The sequence below is a fragment of the Chinchilla lanigera genome, unplaced genomic scaffold (genome assembly GCF_000276665.1).
Source record: "Chinchilla lanigera isolate Chin_1 unplaced genomic scaffold, ChiLan1.0 scaffold00024, whole genome shotgun sequence".
Classification (NCBI taxonomy): Eukaryota; Metazoa; Chordata; class Mammalia; order Rodentia; family Chinchillidae; genus Chinchilla; species Chinchilla lanigera.
Genome location: NW_004955425.1, coordinates 15,947,747 through 15,961,111, shown reverse-complemented (window position 1 = coordinate 15,961,111; position 13,365 = coordinate 15,947,747). Strand labels below are relative to the sequence as shown.

Here is a 13,365-nt window from a genome sequence, read left to right as displayed (position 1 = left end):
TTCTAAGTTTCCACTGGCCTCTGTAGCTGAGTCAAAGAGAAGAAAAATGGAATATTGGGCTTTAACACCGTGACAGGCTTCCAGCTTCTACTCGGAATGAGATAACAAGCTGTGGGTGAGGACTGATGGGTTCGCTCTGTCTGCCATATTGGGTAAACTAAAGAGACAACGACAGCATAAAGAAGACCCATTTGGAGACGATGCCAATAATTCAGGCAGCAGATAGTGGAGGCTTGAACCAGAGTACAATTAGGGAAAGAAAGGGGACGTGGTCACATCCTAGAGAAGTTTTAAAAATAATGCCAACACGATTGGCTGATAGATTGGGTATGAGCTGAGAAATGGAGTCATGAATGACTAGGAGGATTTTGGCCTGAGTTATCTAGAAGCATGGAAATGTCTCTTTCTGAGGTAGGGTACATGCAAGGAAATCATGTGAGAAAGGTGGTGGAGATCAGATACAGCTTTGGAAATATATATGTACTTGTTGTTGTTTTGAGACAGAGTCTTGTTAAGTAGTTCAGGCTGACCTTAAAGTGAGCTCACTATGTAGTCCAGACTAGCCTCAGACTCACAGTGATCCTCCTGCCTCAGTCTCCAAAGTGCTGGCATTACAGGTAGGCACCACCATGCTCAGCTCTAATATCTTATACTTGAATGGCTATGATATGGCTAGGTGGAAATATCATATAGGTGGCTGGAGACAAAAGCCTGGAGTTGTGGAGAGCAGCCTAGACTAGAATTACAACGTTGGGAACCATCAGTCTACACTTGGCATTCAGGCATTATCATCCTGGAAAGTGGTAACTAGAGAGAAGAAATGTGTTTTGATAGCACCCTAATACTTTAGATTTATGAGGGGGAAAATCCATAAAGTAAAGCAGTTTTTAACCCAGATAGTGGTTTAAAAAATGGCTGCATGAAAGCCAAAGGATATTTAAAGTCCTGGAAGCCAAGGGAAGAAAGAGTTTCAACCTGTAGTGATTTTCTGTTCCATATAGCAGCTTGGTCATGTATGATGAGGCCCCAAGGGTTGATCATGGATTTAGTAATTTAGAAGATGTTGGTGACCTAGAAGAGTCATCAGATTGTTGGGTCAAAAGTCTTATTAGAATAGGCTCAGGAAAGATTAAGGAAGAACTGGAGACAACAGGTATAAAAAAGTCTTGTTAGAAAATTTCCTCTAAGAGAAACAGAAAATTTAGATGATTGCTGGAGGGAAGGATGGGGGTAAAAAGTTTTTTTCTTAACATGGGGAAAACGACAGCCTATTTGGATACTGACAGAAATTATTTTTAAAACGAGGAAACATGATGATTCAGGCAAGTTGGAGGCCGTTGTGGAGGCTATATCTTTGGGTTTGATGAGAGGTGGGTGGCATCTAGTGGAAGAACAAAGGGCTTGGCCTCAAACCACCGGGACCTAAAGAGTCACCACAGTAACAGGCAGGCAGGAAAGTAGAGTGCATTGGCAGTGTTTTGAGCAAAGGTGGTGGGAAGGCCTGTAGAAATTCCTTTCTGATTGCTGCTGTCTTCTCAAGAGAAATAAGATTCCTGGTTACCAGCTATAAGTGAGAATGGATTGGGGGAGGGTTGAACATTTGAGAAGGGAGAAAGAGGTGTCTCATGTAGGTGCAGATGGGACAGAAAAATGCAGCAGGGTTGCTGGAAAATATTCAGGACCTGGTTTGGATGAGTGGCCAAGCATTTAAAATGAATCTATCTAGAAAGTTGTATTTTCCTCCAGTTAAATTCAACCCTCTGGGTAAAGGCTCAAAGTAGGTAGAGAGTGAGATTCCCCTACAGACTGGGTTTTACCAAATGAGAAGAGGAAAGGAGGACAGAATGGAAGTGCTAAGAGTGCACCTGAGGAAAAGACTCACTGTAGAACTTAAGGTTAGTAAAGTAATGAGGCCACAAAAGTGTTGTGAACAGCAAAAGTGAGGTTGAATCAATGCTTTCTAGGTCCTGATGCAATGGAAGAATTTTCAGTCAAGATCCACTCAAGCCTCTAGAAGAAGAGAGCCAGCAGGGTAAGAAATTGAGTTTAAACATGGGATGATTTAGAGATTGTGGAAAGGACTTGGCTCTTTGTCAGAACTAGGTATAAAGCATGGCCACAGGAAGAGAGGCCAAAGAAGGGCGAAGAGCAAGATCATTGGCGAGAAGGCAGTCAAGGGCTCCAGAGCCAGCCTCTTGGAGGATCACTGATTTGGACAGTGAAATCACTGAGAACTAGGTCAGGAGTAATACTGAAGAGAGAGATAATAATTCATCCTGGAGATCAAGCAAGAAATGGGAGTGTGGTGGCTGTGAGTCTTTAGATGTCTGTAGCAAAAGGAAGAGTATAAGCCATAGTCTAACAGGTAACTGGGGGCGGGAGTGAGATACTCTTTCTACTATGGCCAAGACCATGACACTTATCTTCTTAACATACTCTCCTCAGCTCTGTCCCTGGGAGCTTCCTTCATCAAGAAAGTGGATTAGAGAAAACACATAGTAACCCTTGTCTTGTTTTTTTCTTCAAGCAGAGTTTATTTATTTATGAGGTGCTAATTTGGTAGTTCAGCTACTTTTTCATTATTCTTTAGGGTGGTGGGTGCTTTTGTGAATACTGATGAAGGCAGACTCAATTCTCATCCACAAATCCTTATGCTAGACATCAAGCTAACGATGGCTGTTTGACACCAGTCTGTCCGGTGAAATAGAAGCAGAAGTAATCAGAATGAGGTTTCTGAGAAAGTTTTTCCTTTCCTGAGAAAAAGAGACAGACTCAGTAGTCATTTCCCTTTAACTCTTTGCCCTTCCTTTTTTTTTTCCTTTTACAAAGCAGATGGGCAGCCTCAGGGCACAACCATCACCTTGAAATCGTGAAGACAAGAATGAGACAAGTATCCCTACATGTTAAAGGCGGCAGAAGAGAAAGATAGGAAATCTGGCCCTGGAATAGCATTGTTGAGCCACTACCCCAGCCCTCAGTTTCTAACTCTGGAATTATTGGCATGTGGAGCCAGTAAAGTCCTCTTCCTTGAAGCCAGCACATTAGTTGGGTTTTCTATTGTTTTTAACTTGCTGTATCCCTAACTCATAAAGCTCCTGTACAGTGAAGATAGAAATTCTAGTCCTTTGGGTTTAAAAGGGGATTTTGGAGACTTATTTGTGAGCAACCAAGTTATTTTTATCCAGCTGCCAACTAAAAATGTTTGATTGCTCCTCTTTTTCAAGTTACTGTCTTTTCCTTATTCTTCTCTTTATGAACAGATTACCCTTTTTTGTAAAATGGCTTTATTGAGATATAATAGATATACAAAGAACTGCACCCATTTCATGTGCATAATTTGATGAGTTAGAACATACGCAAACACCTGTGTTGCCATCACCACGAAGTGAGGGTCATGTCAGCCCCTCCCAAAGGTTTCCTCGGATTACTTGGTCTTCTTTCCCCACTGTGGCAAGAACACTTAACATGAGGTCTACCTTCTTAACAAAGTTTGCAATGCACGGTGTAGTAGTGCTAACTATAAGCATTATGTTGCACAGATGATCTCTAGAACTTACTAGTTTAGTTGAAACCTTTATGAACATTGAATAACAATATCCTTCATGTTCCACAGCCCAGCTCCTGGCAACCACTATTGCATTCCCCTCCTCAACAACTTTGACCATAATAGAATTTTCACATAAGTAGAACCTTGCAGTATTTTTCCTATAGTGACTGGCTTATTTTACTTAGTATAGCATCCACCAAATTCATCCATATTGTAAATGGCGAAGCTTCCTTCTCTTTGAAGGCTAATATTCTGTGTCTGGATAGACCATATTTTTTATCCAGTCATCTGTTAATGGACAGTAGGGTTGTTTCTATATATTGACCACCATAAACTCAGCAATGGACAAGGGAATGCAGATATCACTGAGGTCTTGATTTCAGTTCTCTCTCTTGGGATTGCTGGTAGTTCTATATTTAATCTTTTTGAGAAACTACCATACTGTTTTTCCATAGCTGTTGCACTATTTTATATTCCCACCAACAGCATCCTCACCACCAATATTCTTTTCCACAGCTTTACCAACACTTGTTTTCTTGTTTTGATCACAGCCATCCTAACAGGTGTAAAATGACATATCTCTGTAGTTTTTGTTTCCCTGATACTTAATGATGTTGAAGATCTTTTCATATACCTGTTAGCTATCTGTATATCCTCTAAGTCCTTTGCCCACTTTTAAATAATGTAATTTGGGTATGTTCTATTTGTTTTACAACTGAGTTGTGGGAGTTTCTTCATATGTCAGAAATTAACCCTCTATCAGATATACACTTTGAAAATATTCTCTCCCACTACACGGTAATCTTTCTATTGTGTTTCATTCTTCCTTTGATGTACAGAAGCTCTTTAGTTTGATGTGCTCCCATTTGTCTCTTTTTGCTTTTGTTGGCGGGTTTCTTGAAGAAGCGTGCCTGTGTGTGCTTTTTTCTACTCCTTTACCTTCTCCTTATACCAGGCCGTTGGAGCTCACTCTTGGATGACTTTCATAGAAACCATCATGCTGATGCTTCCTGAGTACCGTGCTGCATCTCTTAGGCTGCTCTTCTCTCTGAAACTTTTACAGGGATGATTTGATCAGCTCTTTCCTCCTTTTCTTCCTTCATGGCCTTTTTCTTAAATCTCAATCTCTGCATTATTTTCTGATCCTTTCATAACTCTTGCTGTCTGCCTACCTCTTGCTGTCTCTGCCTCAGTATGCTCCTAGCAATCTTTTTCCTTTGTTTCTCCTCTTGTCTTCTTTGCTTTTGTTACATTTTCCTTGGGAAAATCATGTGTTCCTAAGTCTCTGTTTACTCCCAAGAGATCAATGGTTTATAAATTTATGTTTTCAATCCTAGCTTTTCATTGAAGTGTTAGAGTCCCATTTCTAATTGCTTCTGAAACACCTTACCTCAAACATTATGCTGTCCAAACTGGATTTTATCACCTTTTCCAGAAACCCTACCTGGTTTTTCTTATTTTGTTTCTCCTCTTACCACCATTTGTCCAAGTGCCCATGTGAGGAACTTTGAATATAACTTTAACTCTGTTTACTCTTTTCCCCTTTTTTCATTGGTGAACAGCCCTATTAACTGTGCTTTGGAAGTATTTTTCAAACACTTTTTTCTTCTGTGTTCTCATCACCTTTGTCTGTTTTCCTGTAACTCACTTCCAGTGGAAAAACTTTTGCTCATTAGGGTTGGGTCCTTGCAAAGAGCTATCCTCTAATTTTATAAAAGCTACCAGTTCTATTTCTGACTTGATCTACTAAGACAAAAGACCTGTGATCAATGGCAGCACAGAGCAGGTTCTAGTCTTTGCTAGTTAAGGCCCTTTCTAGCTTAGGACCATTCAATTTTTGTCAAGAGCTCATTCCAGCAAAGAAATTTAACACTGTACTAAACCAGATCTTCAGAGAGCCAGCTAAAAGGAGATGTTGGAGGGTGTTGTTCATGACTTCACAGAGCTCTTCCTTCACCCAGGAGAAGTTCCTGTCCCAAGTTAATACCAAGAAGAATGAGTTATAGTTCTCTTGGGCAATCACAAGCCAATATGCAGAACATTCATTTTTAGCTGTACATATGTGGCTGCATTTTAAATGGAGTCTTCTTGACCTTTCTTGCCTATAAGCCTAGGGTTTTTTTGTTCTATTTAGATGGAAATTGTGACTGAGCAAAATGCAGCTCTACGAGCAGTCCTGATGTCACTAGATGACACCAGGTAATGCTGGATGCCAACAGTTCACACAGCCAGCTGCTGGTCATTGCTGATGCTGGGCAGTAGCATCTGATGCTGGATGCTGGGAGCTGGGTCACTGTTACTGCTGCTGCTCACTGTTACCATCCAAGGCCATCTTGTGCTGGACACCATAGGTTGACTCTAACAGGTGCTGGTCTCTGCCTTCTGGTGTCAGCTTGCACTGTAGGTCAACTCTAGTGGGTGCTGGTCTCTGTTGGCTGCTGGTCTCTAGAGTTCTTTGATGTTAACAATTCTGAGTGTTTGTTTGTCTTTGGAAACTGACCATTCTGTCTACACTACCCACACGAGCAGGTTTACAGCAACAGAAAAGTGAATCTTTATTTTAACAGGGCCTGTGTTACAGCACAGCAGGGCTGGAAAAATGCTACTTATGTGGAAACTTGCAGGCCTGTTTCAGTGAGGGTGAGGACTGAAACCAGGAATATTCTAGAAAGTTTGTGTGAATGTTAGGTATGCAAATAAGGGGTCCAGATCCCTCCCTTCATGATCTTAGCCTCTCCAGGCTGCCTGTTTCTTTCTTCAAAGATACAACAGTGTCATCTGAAGTGGTGGGAGTGGGGAGGGGCACCATGCTGCCTACTTGGCTGCACTCATGTTGGAGTGGAAAATGGTGGTTTGATAGCCAGGGAGGACATGCTAGATAGGCAGGGAGGACACTGCAGTAAACTGTCCAGTCCATTGGTGCAAGGGGGAACCAAGGGAAGCAAGAGGAGAGGCAGACAATCAATGGTGAAGCCACACCCCCTCTAGTCAGCAGGGAAAAATTAGAGTCAGGCACTACTAGTCTGTCTCAGCTGCATTTTAAGTGAAGGCTTGTTGGCCCTTACTTTCCATTCATCTTTGATTTTACACTTATTTTACACCTTTTTATATTTTATGTGTCCTTGGATGCTGCCTTCAATTTTTTTTCTGGAACAAGATGGAAAACAAAACAAAAATAAATAAATAAATGAATAAATAATAAATAAATGTATAAATGATTTAGGCCCTGTTTTTTCTTTCCTTGGCTATTACAACACTGGCCTTCCTTTCCCACTTGCTACATATCCTTCATTTACTGATCATGTCATTCTTTTCCTTAAAAGCATTTGGTAGCGCCCTCCTTGCTCTTTATCATGTTATGTAAGGTCCTTCACAATGTTGTGACTGTCCTTTAACCTTTGCCCCCACCACTTCCTGTACCATCCTTTCCAGCCATGTCAAGCCACTCGTCACATCATTTCTCTTGGAAGTGTTTTGTGTTTTCATACTTCTAACTTCATGTTGTTCTAAATTATATATATATTTTATGTATATATATGCCATCCTGCTCTTTTCCTCGTGATCTCTTACTGATCCTTCAAGGGCCACATAAAATGTCACCTTTGTGTCTGCCTTCCTTGATTCCTTATAAAATTGCTTTTTTCTACAAGTGCTGTCATGGTACTTTTGAGACTCTTGCTAATAGCAACTATCACATTATATTTTATTGGTGTGTTCATTTGTATACTTCTTAATATACAATTTTTTTTATTCATCTTATATACTTTGGAGTTGGCATAGTATGTACACTTAATGAAAGTTTTGATTGTGCAAGTGAACCTTAAGTTTTTTTGATAGATGTCTGTGGCTGATGTTTCACCATCTCATGTGATACCTCGGCCACATGACTTTTTTGATTTATGGGATTTTTTTAGTTCCACCAGTAAATCACTTCTTAAAAATATACTTGATTCCAATAATAGACTTATTGAGTCATAATAGTCATCTTGAGTTCAAAATAACAAGAAGACTTAGTGTAGTGATGGCTTGTAGTATTTGCAGGGGGTGGTCTCACCAGTCTATGTTTTAAAAAGTCATTTAGTCCATATATAAAAGGATCTTATTGATTAGGTTAGGAAGCTTATGAGAAATTTTTTATGACTAGTTTTGCTGAATTAAAATTGGGAGCAAGGGCAACTACTAGGGATGCTGTGTTTATAATCGTTGGGTGCATGATGGATCATTATGAACTGCAGGATGTTTGAACAGATTTGGTATATTTTAATTAGTCCTCACAAATATGTCTTAGCACCTGTTTTCTAACAATTTAATAGTCATTTTGTGCATTCTACAAGGCATGATCTAAAAGGTAGTGAATGTTTAAATTTCTTAAAATGTGTTATTGCAAGATACATTGTGATTAATTCCCCTTAAAATACTTCCCCTTGCCTTGAACACACTTATTCCATCATTCTTGCCACATTCTGAAGCAATTCTGGAAGTTACCTTTCTTCAGTGTCTGTATGAGTTGCAATTAAAAAAGTATAGTGATTGTGCTGCTGAAGGCCATCGAATGGAAAGGCAGGCTCATAAAAACATTATGGTGTGTCTTCACCCACCTTACTTACCAGATCTGGCACCATTACCATCTGGTTCTTCCCCAAATTAAAAATGACTATGAAAGACATTTTGAACCTACCAAGGCAGGTATGACTGTACAGCTAGAGACACACATGAAAGCGGACTTCCAAAACTCCTTCAGTAATTAATGCACGAGCTGAACATAGTGATGGAAAAATTCCACTTTCCATGGCCCTGTCCAGCATGTACACATGTAGGAGGGACGGTTACTGCATCATGGGAACATAGTCTGTTAGTCAAGCTGCTCTGAAAGCATAACCTCTTCCTCTTCCTCCTGCTGTAGAACTTCAACTTGGGAATGTTGCTGTGTTTTCTCCGTATTTGGCTCTGTGGGAAGTCAGCTGACCTTGAGCCCTAGGCAGGAACTGTGGACACATAAGATCTTGAGGGTTCTGGCCCAGAATATGATGGGAAAAAATCAGCCCACTGATAGATTTATGTTAAGCTTGGACAATCAGCCTGCTCTGAAAATATACTCAGAAGGCTCACAACAAGGATTTTCCTGCCTCTGGCCCAAAGTGGTTAACTACATTCATGTAAAAGGTTTTTCTGGAGACAAAAAATCATGAAACATTAAAAGTAATTTTTTTTTTAATTTGAGTTGCCCACTTTTAAGGAGAAGAGCTGACCTAGAAAGTGAGAATGTGCTGTTAGGAGAGTTGTCCTGAAAGCTTTTCACTACCTTGTAGCTGTGGCATTGTAACGCACACCAGAGATCAAGTACACTGTTGCCAGCAGTCTGTAGCTGTGACAGGGTGTGAAAAGTAATCAAAACACATAAATACAAAAAAAAAATCAGACACATATAGATGTGCAGCAAGATGCTGCTTTAGTCAAACAAAACAAAACAACACATAAATACAGAAAATCAGCCTGCTAGTGCAGTAACAGCATACAAATAAACCAAGACAGTAGAGTTGGCTTTTTTGTGTTATAAACAAATAAACAAATTTTAATGTTATTGTGCTGGTTTGGATCACCAAAGGATCAAATGGTAGTCACATAGCTCTACTTACGAAAAGGCAAATCTTTAGCAAATATATTTTCTTCACGTGTAGAAGGCTGCAAACATCCATGGGAGCTAGACATCTTATGGACTGTGCTCTGCATTTTGCATGTTTTTTCGACATCAACAGAGCAGAGGTGGGTGGGATGAAAATAGTCTTGAACTAATTTTAGGCAATTTGTATAGCATTCTTAGAACGTAGTCTCTCTGTGTGACCTTAATGAAATGAATGCCCTGAGGAGAACAGGACACAAATGAGGGATTTTTGTGTATATCTTCCAGTGTTTGCTGCTGATAAAAATGCAATTATCTTTAAGGTGCACTTCCAGAAGTCACTGGGGTAGTCCTTATTCTCTATGTCCAGTAGCTGCTTCTCTACTTACCTCTTTAGGTAGGACTCAGTTGTTAGACATGAAGCTTCTGGTGCTGCTCTGTAAGATGATGGTAACAGTCTCACACAGGACAGAGCACAAAGAGAGAAGCTACAGTTCCTAATAAATAGTAAGAGAGATGACTGCGGCTTGCAAATCCCCTGTGGGGAGCAGGCATGTGGAACGACAATGGCAAAGACATTAAACGACCTGAATGGGCTGATTACATATTTTAAGCTGCTCTGATTTTTTCAGCATTTTTAAGTGGAATGCGACCACCAACACATCTCTTACATCAGGCATAGAGTTATATACAGAAGTAAGCCAAGCTTCTCTGGTAAAAGCACAAAGATTTTTATAGAGAGGTTAAATCTAACAAAATTGATCTTTTAAAAGAAACTTTATTATATTGTTAAATGGTGAAATTATTCTATTAACTTATTGTAAAGCCTAACCCAGCAAAATGTCTCATTATGTGTGTGTGTGTATATATATATATGTATATATAATACATATATATATATACATAAAACTTATTTGAAATATCTTTTAAAAAGCCTTTCATTTTAAAATCTTTTCAATTTTTACCCAGCTGGTATACAACTCTAAGTCTGCAAAAGTTACCCAAACTTAGGACCTTTTCTATGCCTCAACAATTCCCAAGAAAACTCATAATACCCTCATCTGGTTTCTTGGATCAAGGACAGTAGTAGTTGTAAACAAAATGTCAACAGGCTACAAGTTCAAGTGATGTAGCATTCTGTGGTGGGGCTTTGTCGATCTAAATATACTGATACACTTTTCTCTAGCGCAGAGCCCTCAATGCTAATCAAAACTAGATTTTACATTAAATTTTATTAAAATTTTGTCAAAGCTGTTCTTGGATGGGAAACTTGCCTGCTGAGTTTTAGCCCAAGGCAGATTTTAATGGCCAAGTTCTGCAGGCATCAAAGGGAGGAGGAGTTAGCAAGTTGGAAGCTGGCTCTTCCCAAATGGTGACAGCCTGCTCTCCTGCAAAAGCTCCACAGAAGTATCCCAAGTGAGGAGAGACTGGAACCTCTCTGACAGGCAGTCTGGAATTTAATCACTCCTCTCCTTCCCAGGATGCCACTTGGGCACAGTCATTTCATGCCCTCAGAAGTTTCTGAATCCTCAAACTGATCAAAGCATTGGGAAGACAGAACTAATTTCACCTACACACATTCCTTCATCACAAGTTGTGCCTTTCATGTATTAATTTACTTCCTCTTAACTTGGATTTAGCTTTGATTATTCACTCATCATTCAGTTTTCCATTTCTCTTCTCACTGAATGAGACACATGAAGACAAAGGAGGGGGAACTGAGATGTCTGAATCTCTTCAATGAATTCTGAATTATTGCAGAGACCTTTGAGCGATTTGCTGTAAGTTTCTAAAACAATGCACTGACAGGTCGTCATCCCAGTCTCAGCTCTCCATTGTCCTTATCTTGAAATGGGCATAATTTTAATTGAGAGAAGTTAAGAAGAGAGAGGCAGAGGACTTGCCTTACTTTATTAAATTTTCTGGGTGGTGCATGTTAAGGGATAAAACCAGACTAATTATGCTGAAAAGCACCTCCTTACTGGAGGGGTAATCCAGAAGTAGGTAACTTCTGGCCAGAAGGGTTGACTAAAATCCACATCTTGGCAGTGTTCAAGGACAGCCACTTAGGGCTCAGCTTCGAGGTTGGTTGGTATCTTTGCTCTGCACAACCTCAGTGAGCACAAGGAAGCCAAAAAAGAGAGATGCACCAGAAGCTGAAGTTGCCCCATTCCACGTGGCAGTGTTTGGTTGCTATATATGTGCGTGCTGGGGGAGGAAGATTAGGGAGGGAGAAAGAGGCTAAAGTAAAAACATCACAAAAAAGGGCGACAGATTAATCTCTCCAGAGAATTGTCAAACAATGTAAAATCCATCACAGACACATTAGCCTTTTCCCCTGTAACTATTCACACTAACTAGTTATTGGTTTGTATTTCTTGAGGAATCTAGCATCTTCAAACAGTGAGACAGTATGAGGTGGGGCTAAGCAGTCACTTGACATGGCGTGAACTCCTGAAAGCTTCACCGCCTTTGTCTTCAGCCAGTACGAAGATGCGTGGGGACAGGTCTGTGGCAGGTCTCTAGTTCCTCACCTTCAGTCCCTTTACTAAATACAGATTGTCTTGCCAAAGAAGAAATCAGTTGCTACCACTCGAGGCCAGACCCCAGACTCCAGATCAACTGAGTCAGAATCTTCAGAGATGGGATCTGCCCATCTGCTGTTAACAGAGCTACAGGTCATTCTAACTTACAGGAAGGTGTGCAAACTGAAGAATCACAACCTAAGACAACACACACCTGGTGGATAAGGATGAATGAAGAATAGCTGAATGAAAGCAAAGTTTGCACTGGTTTTTCTTCATTCTTTCAGACATCTATCTGCAGACATTTTCTAAGAGCCAGGTATGTCCAGGTCATGGATAGGTGGTAAAATTCTCACACTTTAAAGTGTGTGAATGTTACCTGAGCCTCTACATTTCTAAAACAAGGTGATACTGGTGTTGCTGGTCCCTGGACCATACTTTGAATAATATACTAAGAAGGCTTTTTTCCTGTTTCTTGCCATTTCTTGTGCTCCCTTCAGGGCTGACACAAGGACTGTTTGGATGAACAGGTCCACTTCTTTATTCTGGATCTGTCTCCCTTCCCTGCTGCCCACTTTCCTTCTGCCTCCTTGAGCTGTGTACTTTTCTCTTTTGCCAAATCTAGTTTCTGTAGAGAATCAACATCTCAGTGTGTGTTATAAGGACAACTGATAGTAGCCGCTTTGCTTAGCTCTGCTCCCTCCTCCTCTTCTTCCCTGCCTCCTTTTTGACTAGGATATAAAAATTGAAGCTAATTTTTATGACAATATTTCAGGCAGGACTGGGGGAGTAGCTCTGTGGTAGAGCACTTGCCTAGCATACACAAGGCCTTGGGTTCCATCCCAGGCACTGCAAAAGAAAAGAAGTCAGGCAGCCTCATGGATGCCCGAGAGACACACTTTCAGGGGCCGGAGAGAGGATATAGGAGTCCCTACCTTGACAAAAATTCAAAGATCCCCACCACATAGAAGAATAGATGATATTTGCAACAAGTGTAACAGTTGCTTTATGTACTGAGCCCTCATGAGTCTCTACAGTAACATGAAGACTGTAAAGCTTAAAGCTATCCTTCCGCTTTGGTAGTTCTTATCATAACAGTTAATATTTATACAGTTTTTTAAAAAGCATTTTATTATAGAAAACTGAACACACCTTGTGCTATGGTTCATATTTAGATATTCCCTAAGAGCCTCATGCACACATCAGCATGGGTTTTGGAGGTGATGGGTTATGGGTGTGCTACAGTAGCCTTGCTGTCAGGAAGTGGGGCCTGGTTAGAGGCCATCAGTGGGCGTGGCCTGGAAAGGTCATCTCCATCCCCAGCTCCTTCCTTCTCTCTCTGCTTCCTGGCTGCCATGATGTGAGCAGCTGTCCTTTGCCCAGGCCCTTCTGCCAGGCCCTTCTTGCTTTAGAACAAGCCATCTGTAGACTAAAAATGTGAGCACAAATTAACCTTTCTTCTTTTAAGTTGAGGCATTGGGTATTTTGTCCCAGTGATGAGGAAAGTCACTAAGACACCCTGTGAGCCCAACATCCAGCCCCAGCAAGCATCAGCTTGGTTGTGTAACTCATCCTTCCATTGGTGCCTCTGTCACTTCCTCCACATCCCAGACATCCCAGAAGTTACTGAACACTGGCCTTCTATGAGGAATGAATCAAGGGATTTATATATA

At 40.7% G+C, this 13,365-nt stretch overlaps 1 long non-coding RNA gene across 1 annotated transcript in view; it reads left to right on the top strand.

Annotated features, from left to right (window-relative positions):
* Positions 1-1,962: 1,962 nt before the first annotated feature.
* The window catches only part of LOC102022620, an 83,325-nt gene continuing 71,922 nt past the window's right edge, over positions 1,963-13,365 (top strand). Inside the window, exon 1 of the long non-coding RNA XR_001234296.1 lies at positions 1,963-2,032. This is a non-coding gene — a long non-coding RNA (uncharacterized LOC102022620). The remainder of the gene's footprint in view (positions 2,033-13,365) is intronic.